At 32.6% G+C, this 19,870-nt stretch overlaps 1 non-coding gene and 1 pseudogene across 1 annotated transcript; one reads left to right on the top strand and one right to left on the bottom strand.

Annotated features, from left to right (window-relative positions):
• Window positions 1-19,870, top strand: part of LOC142550602 (uncharacterized) — a 117,722-nt pseudogene that overhangs the window by 81,358 nt on the left and 16,494 nt on the right.
• LOC142552458 (small nucleolar RNA R71) lies at window positions 6,399-6,507 on the bottom strand. Its single transcript, XR_012821788.1, has one exon. It is a non-coding gene; the product is annotated as a small nucleolar RNA R71 (small nucleolar RNA).

Genomic DNA, 19,870 nt, shown 5'->3' with positions numbered 1-19,870 from the left:
ATGTGAATCTTGATTGAGACAAGTTATATTCAGGGCTTGTTATATTCAAAGATGATATATCTGTTGATCTTAGCGGAGTGAGATCGTGATTAATTGGTTAAAATTGACGTCAGTGTTAGATATTGGCAGTTGTAGGAGTATTAGCAGGCTATTATCTATCACTGATGTTCTGAATTTGATTTGATATTTCAGTTGTTCAGAATGAATATTTGAAACAGATGGTAGACTGTAGAAATTTGATATTGTGTCAGTTGAATCAGAACTGATTTTGAGAATTAAAGCGACTCAGAAAGTTGATCAGAATGTTCGAAAATTGATATCGATAGTTGGAGCGGGGTATCAATCAGAATATCAGGTATGTGGTACTGTATAGTATGTGAATAACTGACTTATTGTGTCAGATGTTTCGGATTTGAAACGAAAGATATTGTTAGATATGTACAGTTAGTAATTCAGTATTCATCCTCGTGATCGAAAGAAAGAAACCAGGAAATTGATTATATAGCTTATCGATTCCTGAATGGAAATAAGGTCACATTTCCAGGGAAATCGTGATGAAGCTATTGCAATGCTGCCGAAAGAGAGCATTGATTTGAGTTAAGAATGACTGACTGACCAAGTCTGCGAATTTTAATTCGTACATAAGAACGTACAGACAGGACTCGATGACAGAGATTTATGTCAAAAAATTGGTCAGATTGCATGAAATGCCGGAATTGATTGGATAAGATCATAATTTTCGGTTTACTTGTACATTGGCACAGTTTACAGTAGGTTCTAGGTACAAAGTGACAGTTGAGTACCATATATCATCCTCAAACCGACAGATAGTAAGAGCCGACTGTCTACACATTAGAAGATATACTTAGAACTATAGTGCTTGATTTTGGCACTAGTTGATTGGATTCTTTGCCATTTTGTGAGTTATCGTACAGCGCAGCTATCAAACGAATATTGAGATGGAACCGTTGTACAGAAAGAAGTGCAGATTCTCTATTTATTGCGATAATATCTATGTGGTACCTGAGATTGAACCTGACATAGTCAGAGATATAACAGAAAATTGGAATTGATTCGGAAGAGGATAAAGACAGATCAGTATAGACTGGATAAATATGCCGATATCAGTTGACAGATGTTGGTAATTACAACAAGAGTTTAAATATTGAATGGATTTGGCACTAAACAGACTTGGTAACAGATGATGGTGTTGATCTATTTTGAGTTGTTGATTAGTATATACGGATATGGTATAGCCAGTATTTTGATATCGATTATATCAGAATTACCTCAAGTCGTATTATGACGTTATACTTCTTGAATTAATATTCCAGATTGGAATCAGAATCAATAGAAGAAGAATAATTCAGAATGAAGACTATTCCACTGCTGAAAATTCAGTAGAATTATTAAGGAATTAAAGAAGCTACTTGGGAAACAGAATCTGATATGAGACAGGAATTCCCAGAATTATGGCTCTGATGTAAGTATTTAATTCAGCTTCTATTATTTCTTCCTGTTTATTGCATTGGATCTTATTGCTTAGGAGATGATTGTCTGTGATTTCGAGGACGAAATCATTTTTTAGAGGGGGAGAAATGTAATGCCCGAGATTTGAGTGTGATACTTATGAATTGGTATATATTATGAATAAGGCGATAGAAGAACAGACAGGAAGCAGCGGCGTTGCAATTTGAGTGTTTTGGCAAAGAGAGACCGCACCCGCGGTGACTGGCCAGTAGGGTACGTTTTTGGTGAAAGAAGACACCGCACCCGCGGTACCAGACAGAGCGCCCCCGCGGTGTTGCTACAGTAAGGTGAGCGCACCCGCGGTATAAAGCATAGCGCTCCCGCGGTTCTTGCTTCTGGAAAAATTGATGTATATCAGTACACCGAGCGCACCCGCGGTCCAAGGTATAACGCACCCGCGGTCCAAGGTATAGGGCACCCGCGGTGCGACGTGCAGTATGAAGATTTAGCCACATGTTTTACATGCAATTGAGATATATATATAGATCTTGATTCCTCACGATTTCAGCAGAAGAAATCGTGATTTTCCCTCAGCAAATTCCTCTAAGCTTCCCATACCTTTAAATCGTGATTTTGAAATATCCGTGTATCAGAATTTGAATCCGAACGCAAGATCGTGCTCCTCTCGCTACGAGCTACAACTGGACGTAAGTTTTACTACGTTTTGATATGATTTAAAAATATGAGGTTGATGGAATCGAATAGGATTCATATATGGTGTTCTAGACATAGTAGACATCGTAGAATCGAAACCGGATTGAAGAACAGATATGGTATGGAATTATTATGAATTTCGGAAGATATTGAGTAGGAATCGATATCAGATTTGTATTGCTACTGATTATGAATTGAGAGTTGATTATTATTATGTGTGCTGGATATACTGATCAGTATGTATTTGAAGTCAGATCGAAGAACAGACTGTTTATACAATTGTTATAATTTATCAGATTTGATAGGATTGAAATGATGCCGATTTAGTATCAGATTATGTTAAACGATTGATTATGAGTTATGGAGATTGATATACACTGATCTGTACTACCGGTACTTGGAAATTGGACCATTGTGCCGTCAAAATTTGATAAGACTGAAAGATCTTAAATTTAATTGAATATTGATACAGTAGATTGGATATTAATTAGAACAGAGTTTGAATTAAGCTATACATTGATACAGTGTATTCGATATTGTTATTGCCAGATTGTTTTGGACAGGCAGTGAGTTTGAGACTTCGACAAAACCAGATCGACAGAACGAAAAGAAAAGTATAAATCAGTGTTAACCGAGAGATCGACTTGAGTCAGAATTGTAAGATTTTTGTAGCTGTTTTATTGGATGAAAAATGACCTCCACATGCTTCAGAATGACAAAATTTAATAACATTACTTACTTTATTGTCGAGTATGCATCGTTGAAAAATTTGGTCAGGACAATACTTGAACAAGTAAGGATCATCCCAATAATTTTTTTTAACTTCTATCAAGAATTTATTCTTATCCTGTGAATTTCAATGAGAAAACATTTTTTTTCACAAGAAAATTTACAATGTTAGCAAACCATGGCATAATAGTAGCATAAAACAACTGATCATCTGGTTTTTCATTATGAGATGATTCAGTCATTATTCTAGATAAATGATCGGCTACGACATTTTGTTTTCCATTTTTATCTTTAATTATAATATCAAATTATTGTAACAATAAGATCTACCGTATTAATCTGGGTTTAGCATCTTGTTTATTTGATAAATATTTTACGTCAGAATGATCAGTGTAAACAATAGTTGTAGAACAAATTAAATAAGATTGAAACTTATCTAATGCAAATACTACTGAGAGTAATTCTTTTTCAGTAGTTGAATAATTTATTTGAGCACTATTTAAGGTTCTACTAGCATAATAGATTGCATAAGGTTTTCCTTCTTTTCTTTGTCCTAACACAGCTCCTATAGCATAATCACTTGCATCATACATTAATTCAAATGGTAAAGACCAATCTGGAAGTTGTAAAATAGGTGATGTGATTAAAAGATTAATAATTTTTTTTAAAACATTTTCACATTTTTGAGTTCATTCAAATTGTGTGTCTTTTGTAAAAGATTTGAAATTAGTTTAGATATTATACTGAAATTTTTTATAAACCTTCTATAAAATCCTGCATGACCCAAGAATGATCGAACTTCTTTGACCGTTTTTGATGATGTTAAATTAGCAATAACATGAATTTTAGCTTTATCAACTTCAATTCTTTTTCCAGATATCACATGTCCTAAAACAATCCCAGATTTAATTATATAATGGCATTTTTCTCAATTTAAAACAAGATTTTTTTCACATCTTTTTAATACTTCTTCTAGGTTCTTAAGACAATTTTCAAATGAATTTCCAAAAGCAGTTTTATCATCCATAAAAACTTCTACAAATTCTTCAATCATATCATTGAAAATACTTAACATGCATCTTTGAAAAGTAGACGGAGCATTACATAAACCAAATGACATTCTTTTAAATGCAAAAGTTCCAAAAGGGCAAGTGAAAGTATTTTTTTTTTATCTTCTTATGATATAGGTATTTGATAATATCCTGAATACCCATCAAGAAATCAGCAATAAGAATTACCTGCTATTTTTTCAAGAATTTGATCTAAAAATAGTAGTGGGAAATGGTCTTTTCTATTTGCATCATTTAATTTTCTATAATCAACACATACGCTGATAAACATAAAAATTATACATTAATTAAATGTTTTATAATATAAATATATAGTTTTTGTTTTATTAAATGTTTAAATATTATATGTTTTATAATAAATTGTATAAAATATAAGTTGTTGTGTAATTACATGTTTTTACTATTTTTTACAGGTTCGATAAAACAAGAATAAACTTGGCATTGCAAATGGGATTAAGATGATTCTTGGACCTGTAGAAAGTTGATATTAATATCTACAATATTGGTGGCAAGCATGAGATAAAAATCTTCTCACAATTGGGATCAAATTAAGCAACAAATAAAGTTACCAAAGGAGTGGCAGTTTTACCATGCTCTAGTATTTTGACCATATCTCTCAAATTACTTGTTCAAATTGTCTGAAAAAAATACCACAACTAGACAACTTAAATATCCACATGTTTCTTTTTATGTGAAGAAGCAAATTCGGAGAAGAAGATTTTCGAAAGTGATGTGTAATATAATATAATATCTTGGAACATCAATGAAGACTTACGTGCTCCCCAAATTTGGCTATAAATAGGAATGCATTGTAATGAATTGAGATATCCCTCATTTTATGAACAAACCTTTGAGTTCATAATATATCTCTCTATATTTTTCCTTTATTTCTGCATTTAAATATAATTAGCATGTTAATTTCATATTCAAAGTTTTACACTTTGAATAATGAATAGCTAACTTCCTAAAGTTGAGATGAAAATGTGAAACTCTTGCATGATAATAAAGTTACTAAAAGCTAAGAATCTATGTATTATATTATTTATTCATTATTTATTGTTTATGTTATATTCATTTCTTTAAGCATTTTTATACCCTACTTATAAGTATGAGTTTTGATTTATTGTTGCTATATGTTACACTAAATTCTTGGAACCATTTAAATGTTAGTTTGGTATTACCAACCATTTAAAGTGGATGCCTTGATTTATTATATATGAATATATTATAATATTAAATTCTTGGAACCATTTAAATGTTTGTTTGGTTTTACCAACCATTTAAAATGGGAACCTTGATTTACTATATATAAATATATCATAATATTAATTTATTGGTACCATTTAAATGTTAGTTTGGTTTTACCAACAATTTAAAGTGAGAACCTTGATTTAGTGTTTACAAATATATATATAGCACAATAAATACTTTGACACATTTATAAGTTTTGGTATATATTATATACTTATAAGATAATAATATATAACATAATATAAATATGATTATTTAATATATTGGAACCATTTTATTAAGTGGATTTCAATAATGTTCGTTAATGTTAACTTTATTAAAATATCAAGAGTGGATCCTTTAATCTCAACTACTTAAGTAAAATTTGAACAATTAAAAATTACCAATTAAATATTCAAACAACTAAAAAAAAATAAAAATAAAAATAAAAAGACATTGTAGTGGACTTGTAATTACCTTAGCTTCCCTATGGATACGATATTCGGACTCACCGAATTATACTACTTGTGGACAACTTGCTCTTGGGAGTGCAACAATCAAAGTCGCAACAAGTTTTTGGCGCCGTTGCCGGGGAAGTATAATTTAATTTCAAGTCTATTTAATTTTGTTTATATTTTATTTTTCTTTATTTGAATTTTTATTGCTTTTGTGTGTTTTTATTCTTTTTCTTTTGCATTTGCATGAGCATTTGGTCACGTACACTTAATGGTCGACTCATTCGAAATAAACCTTCATTTTTACAAAACATGGCAGAAGAACCCATCCAAGAAAATGAAGATGAAATTCAATCTCAACATAATCATGATAGACGAAGAACACTTAGAGATCACATGAATCCTACACGTACTAGTGCACCTTCATGTCTAGTTTTTCCCCCTGATGCATCTCATTTCAATTTTAAGCCTGGTATTATCCAACTTTTACCGAATTTTCATGGATTAGATCCTGAAAATCCATACATGCATTTACGAGAATTTGAAGAAGTGTGCAACACATATAATGATCTAAATTGTAGCATGAACACAATTCGACTTAAGCTTTTTCCTTTTTCTTTAAAAGATAAAGCTAAAACTTGGCTACAAAATCTTAGATCGGGATCCATTCGAACTTGGGATGAATTGCAACAACAATTTTTGAAAAAGTTTTTTCCATCTCATAGAACAAATTCTTTCAAAAGGCAAATCATCACTTTCACTCAAAAACAAGGAGAAACTTTTTATCAATGTTGGGATAGATACAAAGAATTGCTTAATCTTTGTCCACATCATGGTTTTGAAATTTGGAGAGTTGTTTCTCAATTTTATGAAGGCTTAACACCTAATGATAGGCAAATGGTTGAATTTATGTGTAATGGAACATTTGAAGATAAAGATCCAAACGAGGCAATTGAGTATCTCGATTCATTAGCTGAAAATGCTCAAAATTGGGACACTATAGGTACAATCGAACCATCAAACAAGATTCAATCTCCTACATCTGGTGGAGGTATGTACACTCTCAAAGATGAACATGATCTTCAAGCTAGATTTACCTCTTTGGCAAGAAAAGTTGAGGCACTTGAATTGAAAAAGAATGGTCAATTAAAATCTGTTCAAGAAATTGCGTGTCACATCTGTGATACAAGTGATCATTTTACAAAAGATTGTCCCACTTTGCCCTCTTTTAAAGAATGTCTCCATGAACAAGCCAATGTTTTGAACAATTTCAAAAGGCCAAATTTTGAACCATTTTCTCAAAATTACAATCCAGGTTGGCGAAATCATCCAAATTTTAGTTGGTGGAATGATAATGCTGCACAATTTTCACAACCACATTTCCAAAATCAACAAAATTTTAAAATTATGCATCTTATGTTCCTCCACCTAAAAGAAATTTGGAAGATACATTGAATTCTTTCATTGCAAAGCAAGAGTCTATCAATACTCAAACTTCTCAAACCATGACAGATTTGAAAGATACTCTTGCTAAATTTGCATTTGCACTTAATGTTCATGAAAAAGGTAAATTTCCTTCACAACCTCTGCCTAATCCCAAGGATCATCATTCACAAACTGGAACTTCTGGAACTCAATCGATGGATCAGGTAAAATCTATTATTACCCTTTGAAGTGGTAAGGTTGTGGAAAAATCCATTCTTGAACCTTGTGAAGATGATGGTAAATCAACTCCAAAGGGTAAGGAAGTGGAACCCATAACTTGCGAAGAGGAGGTTCAACAGACAGTGTCACCACCATTCCCTCATGCATTGAAAAATACAAAAAAATCAAATTTGAATTCTGATATATATGATATTTTTAAACAAGTAAAAGTTAATATTCCTTTATTAGATGCAATAAAACAGGTACCATCATATGCCAAATTTTTGAAAGACTTGTGCACTGTGAAAAGAAAATTGAATGTGAAAAAGAAAGCATTTTTAGCCGAACAAGTAAGTGCAATCATTCAAAATAATAATACTTTGAAATACAAAGACCCTGGTTGTCCTACTATTTCATGTATTATTGGAGAACGAAAGATTGAAAAAGCCTTGCTTGATCTCGGAGCTAGAGTGAATTTACTTCCATATTCAGTTTATCAAGAACTCAATCTAGACGAGTTAAAACCTACTTCGGTAACACTTTTACTTGCCGATAGATCTGTTAAGGTGCCAAGAGGTATGGTAGAAGACGTATTGGTCCAAGTTGATAACTTTGTATATCCTGTCGATTTCATAGTTTTAGATACACAACCTATCGAAGCTTGTAATGCAATTCTTGTAATTCTGGGTCGTCCATTTTTAGCAACTTCTAATGCTCTAATAAATTGCATGAATGGAATAATGAAGTTGTCATTTGGTAACATGACCTTGGAGCTTAATGTTTTTAATCTTTGTAAGCAACCACATGACAAAGGAGATGAAAATATTATTGAAATTCTTGTGGAAGAAAACATTCAAGAAGGGAGTACTCGTGATCAATTAGATATTTGTTCAATTGAAACTGTTAAAGAAAATATTGAAATTGATCTTGATGATTTTATAAGGTATCACTCGTTACCAGGATCAGAGAAAGAATTTGATGCAAAATATGAAAACAAAGACGAACCACCCATATTGGAGTTAAAACCCTTGCCAGAAGAATTGAAGTATGCATTTCTTGGAGAAGATGAAACATATCTGGTGGTAATTTCTTCCAAACTAGAAAGTGATCAAGAAGGTAAATGAGTTGATATGCTTAAAAGACATAAAAATACAATTGGTTGGACACTAAAAGATCTCAAGGGCATTAATCCACTAATTTGCACTCACAAAATTCACTTAGAAGAAAATGTAAAAACATCGCAACAACCACAAAGGAGATTAAATCCACACATGAAAGATGTTGAGAAAACTGAAGTTCTCCAACTACTTGATGTTGGGATTATCTACCCTATTTCTGATAGTAAGTGGGTAAGCCCAACACAAGTAGTTCCGAAAAAATCTGGCATCACAATGATAAAAAATGAAAAAGGTGAATTGTTAACAAGTCGAGTCCCATCTAGTTGGCGGATGTGTATTGATTATAGAAAATTAAATGACGTCAATAGAAAAGATCATTTTCCATTCCTATTTTTGGATCAAATTTTAGAAAGAGTAGCAGGTCATCCATACTACTATTTTCTTGATGGATATTCAGGTTATTATCAAATTCTCATTGCACTCGAAGATCAAGATAAAACTACATTCACATGTCCTTTTGGAACATTTGCATTTAGAAGGATGCCATTTGGATTATGCAATGCCCCAGCAACATTTCAAAGATGTATGCTAAGCATTTTTTGCGACATGGTTGAAAATTGTTTGGAAATTTTCATGGATGATTTAACTGTCTTTGTGAATACATTTGATAATTGTCTTGAAAATTTGGAAAAAGTTTTAAAAAGATGCGAGGAAAAAGGTCTTATTTTAAATTGGGAAAAATGTCATTACATGATTACTTCTGGAATTGTTTTGGGACATGTCGTGTCATCTCATGGAATTAAAGTTGATAAAGCAAAAGTTGATGTCAATGCCAATTTACCCCCTCCAAAAACCATTAAAGAATTTCGCTCATTTTTGGGACATGCTGGATTTTATAGGAGGTTTATAAAGGACTTTAGTTTAATCTCTAAACCCATTTGTAACCACTTAACAAAAGACAATGCATTTGAGTGGACTCAAGAATGTCAAAATGCTTTTGATAAAATCATTCGACATTTAACATCAGCTCCTATCATGCAACCTCCTGATTGGTCTTTACCATTTGAAATTATGTGCGATGCGAGTGATTATGCAGTCGGTGCAGTATTGGGTCAAAGAAGAAACGGTAAGCCTTATGTGATATATTATGCAAGTAGAACTTTAAACAATGCTCAAATGAATTACTCCACAACTGAAAAAGAACTACTTGCTGTAATATTTGCATTAGATAAATTTCGTTCTTGTTTATTTGGATCAACGACTATTGTGTTTACTGATCATTCTGCTATTAGATATTTGTTGACCAAACAGGATGCAAAGCCACGACTGATACGATGGATTTTGTTGCTCCAAGAATTTGACATTATGATCAAAGATAAAAAAAGAACCGAGAATGTCGCAGCCGATCATTTATAGAGACTAGTAACAGGATCATCTTGTGAAATGACACCAATTAACGATAATTTTCCTGATGAACATCTATTTTCAGTTACTACTACACCTTGGTTTGCTAACATAGTAAATTTTCTTGTGTTAGGAAAAATGCCACTGCAATGGAGTTCTCAAGATAAAAGAAAATTTTTGAATGAGGTAAAAAACTTTTATTGGGATGATCCGTATCTGTTCAAGTATTGTCCGGATCAAATTTTTCAACGTTGCATACCCGAAAATGAGGTAAGTAGTGTCATTAAATTTTGTCATTCAGAAGCATGCGGAGGACATTTTTCTTCAAAGAAAACAACTGCAAAAATCTTGCAGTGTGGATTTTATTGGCCCACTTTGTTTAAACACACCCACGAAATCTGCAAGATCTGTGAAAATTGTCAAAAATTGGGTGCAATTTCAAAAAGAAACATGATGCCTTTGAATCCTATTGTTGAAATTGAAAAATCTTTGATTGTTGGGGAATAGATTTTATGGGACCTTTTCCACAGTCGTTTGGATACTTGTATATTTTAGTTGCAGTTGATTATGTTTCCAAATGGATAGAGGCAATTCCATGTAGAACAAATGATCATAAAATTGTCATCAAATTTTTAAAAGAAAATATTTTTTGTAGATTTGAAATTCCTCGAGCCATGATAAGTGATGGGGGAACTCACTTTGTTAATAAACCATTTGCTTCATTAATGAAAAAATATGGTATTACTCATAAAGTAACTACTCCTTATCATCCTCAAACAAATGAACAAGTTGAATTAGCTAATAGGGAGATAAAGCAAATTTTGGGAAAAACTGTTAACTCAAATAGAAAAGATTGGTATCTGCGACTTAATGATGCACTTTGGGCATATCGAACAGCTTTTAAAACATCATTGAATATGTCTCTCTATAGGTTGGTTTATGGAAAACATTGTCATTTGCCTGTGAAATTGGAACATAAAGCTTATTGGGCGATCAAAACTTTTAATTCAAGCATGGATGATGCCAACAAACTGCGTAAATTGCAACTTAATGAACTTGATGAACTCAGAAATGACACGTATGAGAATTCAAGGATTTATAAAGCAAAAATCAAATCATTTCATGATAAAACAATTCATAGAAAATCTTTTGAGATTGGTAAAAAAGTTTTGCTTTACAATTCTCGACTTCACATATTCCCAGGAAAATTACGATCAAGATGGACATGCCCATATGTTGTAAAGCATGTGTATACTTATGGAGCTGTGGATATTGAAAATCCTAAAAATGGGGATATTTTTAAAGTAAATGGACAAAGGCTTAAACCATTTTTAGAAAATGAAATCTTTCAAGAAGAGTTTATTTCCCTTTCTGATCCTTGATTTTTTTTATTTTTTTTTTGGTGTTGCATTTAAGTTTGTTTGTTTTTATTTCAGGTTTTCTTAATCTTTTTATTTTCCCGGTTAAATGGCGGATAACGGTACTCCGTGACTCTCATAGTCGGTTAAATCAGTTTCCCACAATTTCTGATAAAAAAATTAAAAAAAATCATTTCTTTTCTTTTCAAAATGGATGAAATTCTCTAAAAAATTTGTAAATATCTTCCCTCTGTTTCTGAAAATGTTCTAAGAAAAATTTATGCAGGAAGGTGTGAAAGATTGAGATTGCTAATGCAAAAAGAAATTCCAGAAGATATTCGTCTTGTAATAGAAGCTAAGGTCCGATTAGGAGGAGAAGTTCCACAATCATTGCTCATTCGGTATTTGTCTGGATTAGGAAAAAGCACTTATGCGAAAAAACGAAGGGCCAAAAGTTTAGGGGTTTGTCATAAATGTGCAAGATGGACTTGTGACAAATGATGCAGATCTTTGGGATGTGTTTCCAATAACAGAGAAGATAAAATTGGTTTCATTAAGAATGGGCTGAGTAAGGAGTCTTTAGATAACATCTTATTGACTCTTGAGACGCATTCTAGTGGACATGTGCCTATTGAACTTCTCCGTTTATGGAAACAATTCCAAGATGAGCGTCATAGTCTTGGGAATCCGACTAAAAAAGACTATGTTTGCCAATTTATAAGAAAATTGGATAGGAAGCGTATCCTCGATCATAGAAGGCGTTGAAGCCGTTTCTGGACGTAAAACCAGAGGAAAATTGTGAGCCACAATCACACTACTGTTTATATGCATGTGTGTCATTATTTTTTTTACTATTTATTCTCTTTACAGCTGTGACCCATAGTTTTGTCATGATAACATATTACACCTATAAAATCTCTCATCTTTCTCTCTATTTTCGCAGACCAAAAAAGAAAGTAAAAACATGGCTGAATCCTCTACACAAACATTGAAAAATATTTGTGTATTTTGTGGGTCGAGTCCTGGAAAAAATGAAGTGTTTGTAGAAGCAGCGAATAACCTTGGAAAGATATTGGCTGAGAGAAAAATTCACTTGGTATATGGGGGAGGTAATATTGGGTTAATGAGATCTGTTTCAACATCTGCTCATCTTGGAGGTAGTCAGGTTTTGGGTATTATTCCTACAGCTTTAGCTGAAGGAAATATTACAGGTGTTACGATTGGGGAGGAATTAAAAGTTTCTTCTATGTATGAAAGAATCACTCAAATGATTGAAAATTCTGATGCTTTTATCGCACTACCAGTTGGTTTTGGTACATTAGAAGAAATTTTTCACACTGTTTCTTGGGCACAACTTAATATCCATAATAAACCTGTGGGCTTGTTGAATATCAATAATTATTATGACAGTTTGTTGACATTTCTTGATAAAGCTGTGGAACAGAATTTCATTTCAGAAAATTCACGACGGATGCTCATCTGTGCTTCGACTGCCGACCAATTAATTGATGATTTGGAAGCTTTTGTTCATAAGCCTGATCCGATGATAACAAAGATCAATTGGTCGCAATCAAGCAGTAAGAAAAGGAAGTTGGATCATTGATTCAAAAGTCGTGGATTGGTTTGCGTTTGTTTCAGTTTGTTATCTTCAATAAAATTCCAGGTGATATCTCTTTCATTATGTACTCTTTATTAATAGTTATTTTGACATTAGGGACAATGTCATATTCTGATTGGGGGGAGAAAAAACTTATAAAAAAAAATAAAAAAAATTTAAAATAAAATATATATATATATTATTTTAAAATAAAATCATGTTTATTGTTTGTATCTTAGTAATTTTTACAAAAATGTCATATATTACATGTTTAAAAGATTTAAATTAGAACATTCATTAATCTATTTAAGAATGTTTAAATTTTTATTTGAAAAAAAAAGTCAATTTTAATATTCTGATCAATATAAAAATATGATTTATGAAATCTTTTTGAGTGATTAACCCTTGTGATAAAATCAGGTATTAAAGTATATGGCCCAAGATATACCTTATAAAAGTGCCTAAAATTTTAAACTCACACATACTTTGTGAGTGAGTGGAGAGGACTGAGAAAACAGCTTTCGAGCCTTTATTGATCATGAGAGAGACTATCTATTGTTTAGATATTGAGTTCTTATTTTGAAAAAAAAATGATATTTCCTGAAAAAAAAAGAGGAGAAAAATAAAAAAAAAGATATTGAAGATCTATGTAATTTTTAAGTTATATGCTACGACCCATATATCTCTAATAAAAAAACAGAGAGAAATTTATTGTACAAATTAAATAAATATGTGGTCAAGAAGCATAAAATTATTTTGATTTCATGATGTTATGAAAAAAAAATATATCAGGAAAAAATATATAATAAGAACAACTAGATTTTGAATCAATGGATTTTCTATCTTTTGATTAGTTTGGCTCGTTTGTCTGTCTGCATTATGTAAACCATTTTTCTGAGCATTTATCTGTATTCCAACTCCATGAGAGAAATCGTTGCCATAAATTGAAATATTTATTAACCTTTGAGGATATGGAGTTGAGACTCTTACTAGGAATTTCTGAAGGTCGTGTACATTTAACTACCTGAAATAAGCTTTGAATTGATCATCTCAAATTATTTCATAAATTATAATTATGATGATCTTGATATAACTTTGACAGTTTTCAAATTTAATTTAAACACTTTGATAGTTCTTATTACATTTCTATTTAAATTAATCAATATGTTTTGAATTGTTATTAACGCTTAAATTGCTAGGGACTAGCAATAAACTGGTTGGGAGGTGTGATAAACATAAAAATTGTACATTAATTAAATGGTTTATAATATAAATATATAGTTTTTGTTTTATTAAGGTTTAAATATTATATGTTTTATAATAAATTGTATAAAATATAAGTTGTTGTGTAATTACAATTTTTTACTATTTTTTACAGGTTCGATAAAACAAGAATAAACTTGGCATTGCAAATGGGATTAAGATGATTCTTGGACCTGTATAAATTTGATGTTAATATCTACAATATTGGTGGCAAGCATGAGATAAAAATCTTCTCACAATTGCGTTCAAATTAAGCAACAAATAAAGTTACCAAAGGAGTGATAGTTTTAACATGCTCTAGTATTTTGACCATATCTCTCAAATTACTTGGTCAAATGGTCTGAAAAAAATACCACAACTAGACAACTCAATTATCCACATGTTTCTTTTTATATGAAAAAGCAAATTCAGAGAAGAAGATTTTCAAAAGTGATGTGTAATATAATATAATATCTTGGAACACAAATGAAGACTTATGTGTAAAAAATAATATTTTATTTGTGGTTGTCTCCCCAAATTTGGCTATAAATAGGGGTACATTGTAATGAATTGAGATATCTCTCATTCTATAACAAACCTTTGAGTTCATAATATTTCTCTCTATATTTTTCTTTTATTTCTTCATTTAAATATAATTAGCATGTTAATTTCATATTCAAAGTTTTACACTTTGAATAATGAATAGCTAACTTCCTAAAGCTGAGATGAAAAGGTGAAACTCTTGCATGATAATAAAGTTACTTAAAGGTAAGAATCTATGTTTTATATTATTTAATCATTATTTATTGTTTATGTTATATTTATTTCTTTAAGCATTTTTATACCCTACTTATGAGTGGGAGTTTTGATTTATTGTTGCTATATATTACACTAAATTCTTGGAACCATTTAAATGTTAGTTTGGTATTACCAACCATTTAAAGTGGATGCCTTGATTTATTATATATGAATATATTATAATATTAAATTTTTGGAACCATTTAAATGTTTGTTTGGTTTTACCAACTATTTAAAGTGGGAACCTTGATTTACTATATATAAATATAACATAATATTAATTTCTTGGTACCATTTAAATGTTAGTTTGGTTTTACCAACCATTTAAAGTGGGAACATTGATTTAGTGTTTACAAATATATATATAGCACAATAAATACTTTGACACATTTATAAGTTTTGGTATATATTATATACTTATAAGATAATAATATATAACATAATATAAATATGATTATTTAATATATTGGAACCATTTTATTAAGTGGATTTCAATAATGTTCGTTAATGTTAACCTTATTAAAATACCAAGAGTGGATCCTTTAATCTAAACTACTTAATTAAATTTGAACAATTAAAAATTACCAATTAAAGATTCAAACAACTAAAAAAAAATAAAAATAAAAATAAAAAGACATTGTAGTGGACTTGTAATTACCTTAGCTTCCCTGTGGATACGATATTCGGACTCACCGAATTATACTACTTGTGGACAACCTGCTCTTGGGAGTGCAACAATCAAAGTCGCAACATACGCCAACTAGATGGAATCCTAGCTTGTAATAATTCTCATTTTTCATTTTTTATAACAGTGATGCCTGGCTTTTTAGGTACTACTTGTGTTGGACTTACCCATTTACTATATGAGATTGGATAGATAATTCTAGCAGCTAATAGTTTTAATACTTCATTCTTAACAACTTCCTTTATATGTGGATTTAATCTTCTTTGTGGTGGTTGATATGTTTTAGCATTTTATTCTAAGTGAAGTCTATGTGTACAAATTAAAGGATTTATACCTTTTATATATGTCAAAGTTCATCCAATTGTATTTTTATATTTTTTAAGTAATTTAATTAAATCTTCTGCTTGATTTGGTAAAAGAGTGGAGGAAATTACAACAAGGAATTTTTTATTTTCACTAAAAATACATATTTCAATTTTAATGGTAAAACTTTTAATTCAAGTTTTATATTATCATCTTCTTTAAAATTATTTTCAGATTCAAAACTTTCTATTGAAAAAATTTCAGATTTTTTATTTAAGTTTTCTTCTTGTATATTTTCTTCCACAATTGTTTTAGTTTCATTATCATATTCATTTTCATTAATATTTGGTTGTTTACATAAATTGAACACATTAAGTTCTAGAGTCATATTTCCAAAAGACAATTTCATTATTCTATTTCAACAATTAATTAAAGCATTTGAATTGCTAGAAATGGTCGTCCCAATATTACTGGAATTTCATTATGTACTTCTATTGATTGTGTATCCAAAACAATAAAATCTACATGATATATAATTTATCAACTTGAACCAACACATCTTCTGTGAGGGCCCTCGAACTACTTGCTTGAAAATTTGCGGAAAATTAAAAATTTTCTTTTGAAAGAACTTAAATGGCCTCATTCATAAAATCACTGGTGAATCAAGTTCAATATTTCAAAATATTGCAGCGGAAGAAAATCAAAGTTTTGCCAACAACAACGATTTAAAAATATCCAACAACTGATAAAAATTGTTTGCGAAGAAAATAACAACTGCTGCTCTGAGGTCCTCGGGTGCCACTACTGCCGACCCAAGCTGGCTCACTGGTCCCCGCCCTCGGCCCTGGCCTCATCAGTACCTACAACAATCAAGTCTAGTGAGCCTAAAGACTCAGCATGCATAAATCGCAGGTAACGAGTAAAAATCTGAATTTAAAATATGCATGTGATAAAATATCCTGTCCTGAGGCATACTGAAAATAATCTGTACTGAGCAATTATAATACGTGCATAACTGAACTGGAAAATCACTGTAAAAATATTTGCTCCTTGGAGCCTGTACTGAAATATCTGATAAAATTTTCTGTTGAGATTATGTTTTACGCCTGTGGCCACTGCACTAAGCTGAACTGATCGGTAACTGGCTACCGGGGAGGCTGAAACTGATCTGAGCTGGCCGGTCACTGGCGACCGGGTGGTACCATACTGAACTGATCGGTCACTGGCGACCGTATAAAAATAACACTCCCACATAGTGAATGAACCACAAGCCATATCGCATAAATCTCAAAAATAATCATTTTCTATTTAATGCACGTAAAATAATTAACTGGCATAATGAAAATTCCTGTAATTTTACCAACTGGATTGGATTGGATCGTTCCCAGGCTCGCTGCAACCTAACTGTGCCATGAAAAATATGCAATAGCTTAAACATGACCAACTATGCAATTTACGTTCAAAAGATGCGACTATGACGCCTAATGACTTCGCATTTAATCATGACTCCGAGCCAACCTGAACCGACACTGAACCGACGTATAGTCATGATTAAAATACGCTGAAAAATCATAAAATAATGTTCCTAAAATGATAGGGTCGAAATCTAGGTGGAATGGAGGCCAAAACACGAAACGCTCTTTCGAGAGTCAATTTGGCACATTGCACCGTAAATTCTCGTACGACCTCAAAAATGATCCAAATGACAAACGGTCAAAAACATGACCTTCCCAACTCAATGAGGCACTGTCCAGTCCAAGGCCATGGGCTAAAAGCCAACCAAGAACTCGAACGAGCCTCTGAACCGACACTGCAACTTGCTGTAATTTCCAGCAGCTGCGCAACTACAAGACTTGCGTTGGTTTCGAGACTATCGGCCATTAGGGGAGTGAACCACCGACCAGAGACTCTTACCAACATCCCAAGGAATGATTTGAACCATGGCTAAGGGCCCTAGGCCAGCCACAATCCGCATCACGCCAAATCTCAACCGAAGGGTCCAACCGAGAGCATCTTGAATGCGTGTGTAGTGTTTATGCTATGATCGATGTCTTGCGTCATTCCAGTGGCCATTTGATTGACCATGGCACGATCTAGACATCTCGGAGCATGATATGAACCGTGGCTAAGGGCCATAGGCCAACCAAGATCCACACCAAGCCACAAAAGAAACGAAACCAAATGCTGAAAAATGGAAGGGCCGAATGGGGAAAGGGGTTGTTCTTGTTGATTATTTAAAAACCGATGAGCCATGGACCAAGCCACCAAAAGGGCGACTTAGTCACGTCTTAGACATGCTAGGGAAGTGATCCAACCATGGCTAAAGGCCCTTGGGGCAGCCAAGATCAGATCCACAACCCTTGACACAAAACTGAAATTTCGAATCACATTTCTGCACTTATGGGGAACTTGCTGTCATTCTGAATTTCCAGCAAGCATGGGGCTGGTTTGAATGGACCAACATGGTCCTAATGCATCCTACTACATGTATAAAAGTCGCCTTGGGAGCCTGGAGTCGATCCAATACCTGAAACCATCAAAACTCAGAAAAACGTGAAGCTTGCCATGAAGAGCCGAAATTCTGCATGTGTGTTCCAAAATATTTTGACATGTATCTCGGTTTTTGCTTGCTAAAACATGATCATGTACTGAAAAATAAATGATAATATGACTTGATTGAGGTTTGAAAGAAATCTAGACATGCCTGGTTTCGTTTTGAAAGAAAACGAACGAAACAACGACGACTCGGCACGGAGGAGGTGGAGCGCTTCTTGTCTACCTTTCTTGAACTCGATTTCTCTCCCTTATTTTCCTACTGGATTCCCACGGTTCTCAGCTTAAAATTTCACTCAGATTTTGAAAGAAAAGAGAGGGGGAAAAATGGTTAGGAAGGTGAGGAGAAAGGGTGCAAGATATAAGGAATGAATCAAGACTAAGTCCACCCTCCTTTTGAATTTGAATTGTTGTTTGATATCAAGTCTTCTTGGGGATAAGGTGGCCGAATATTGGCTTGATTCTAGTCTAGGATATGTCCATTTATTTAATTAAATTGTGCTCCCAAAAATCATAGAATTATCCTACTAATTACATGCAAAGAATTGGTCAAAGTTGGTGAGTTGGAAAATGAATCTTCTAGCACTAAGGGTGGCCGAAAGATGCATGATAAAATAAAGGGAAATGTTGATTATCTAGTCAACTAATAATCCTTGAAAGCCTTACTAATCCTTTAAATAATTTAGTGAGCTAACCCCTTAATTTAATAACTTAAATGAGTTCATTTCTTAATCACCTCAAATAATTAAATTAAATCCTCAAACCTCCCTTTCTAACTTAAATGAACTTTGTTGCTAGCTAAATTAACTTCTGGAAATATTTCTCAAATCTTAAATTCTATCTCAAAACTCCAACTCCGGTCCGGCCTCACTGAAAATACTGAAATGCTAAAAATCAAACTGCTGAACTGAAATAATAAATAATTAACTTCAAACAAATGCATTTAAAATAATCATGCAATGAAGTCAATTAAATTTAAAAATCTAGAATTATGCATGGCTTATACGTCTACTGATTTACGGGTTCTACAATCCTTCCCCCCTTAAATAAATTTCGTCCTCGAAATTAGAACTCACCGAATAACTCGGGGTATCTACTTCTCATCTCCGGCTCAGACTCCCACGTAGCTTCCTCCTCTGTATGGTTGAGCCATTTGACTTTGACTCGCTTAACCAACTTGTTCCGAAGTTTCTTCTCCTGTCTGTCTAAGATCTGCACGGGTCTCTCCTCATAAGATAAGTTCGGAGTAAGCTGCAACGGCTCGAAGTTCAGCACATGCGAAGGATTTGCCATATACTTCCTCAGCATGGAGACGTGAAAGACATTGTGTACTCCGGCCAGATTTGGCGGAAGAGCCACACGATACGCTAGCGTCCCAACTCTGTCGAAGATCTCAAACGGTCCAATGAATCTCGGACTGAGCTTCCCTTTCTTGCCAAATCTCATGACACCCTTCATAGGTGCCACTTTCACGAAGACATGATCGCCCACTGCAAACTC

Source organism: Primulina tabacum, chromosome 7 (assembly GCF_025594145.1).
Source record: "Primulina tabacum isolate GXHZ01 chromosome 7, ASM2559414v2, whole genome shotgun sequence".
Classification (NCBI taxonomy): domain Eukaryota; kingdom Viridiplantae; phylum Streptophyta; class Magnoliopsida; order Lamiales; family Gesneriaceae; genus Primulina; species Primulina tabacum.
The sequence above is the reverse complement of the archived record's forward strand: the minus strand, read 5'-3'. Positions and strand labels throughout refer to the sequence as shown.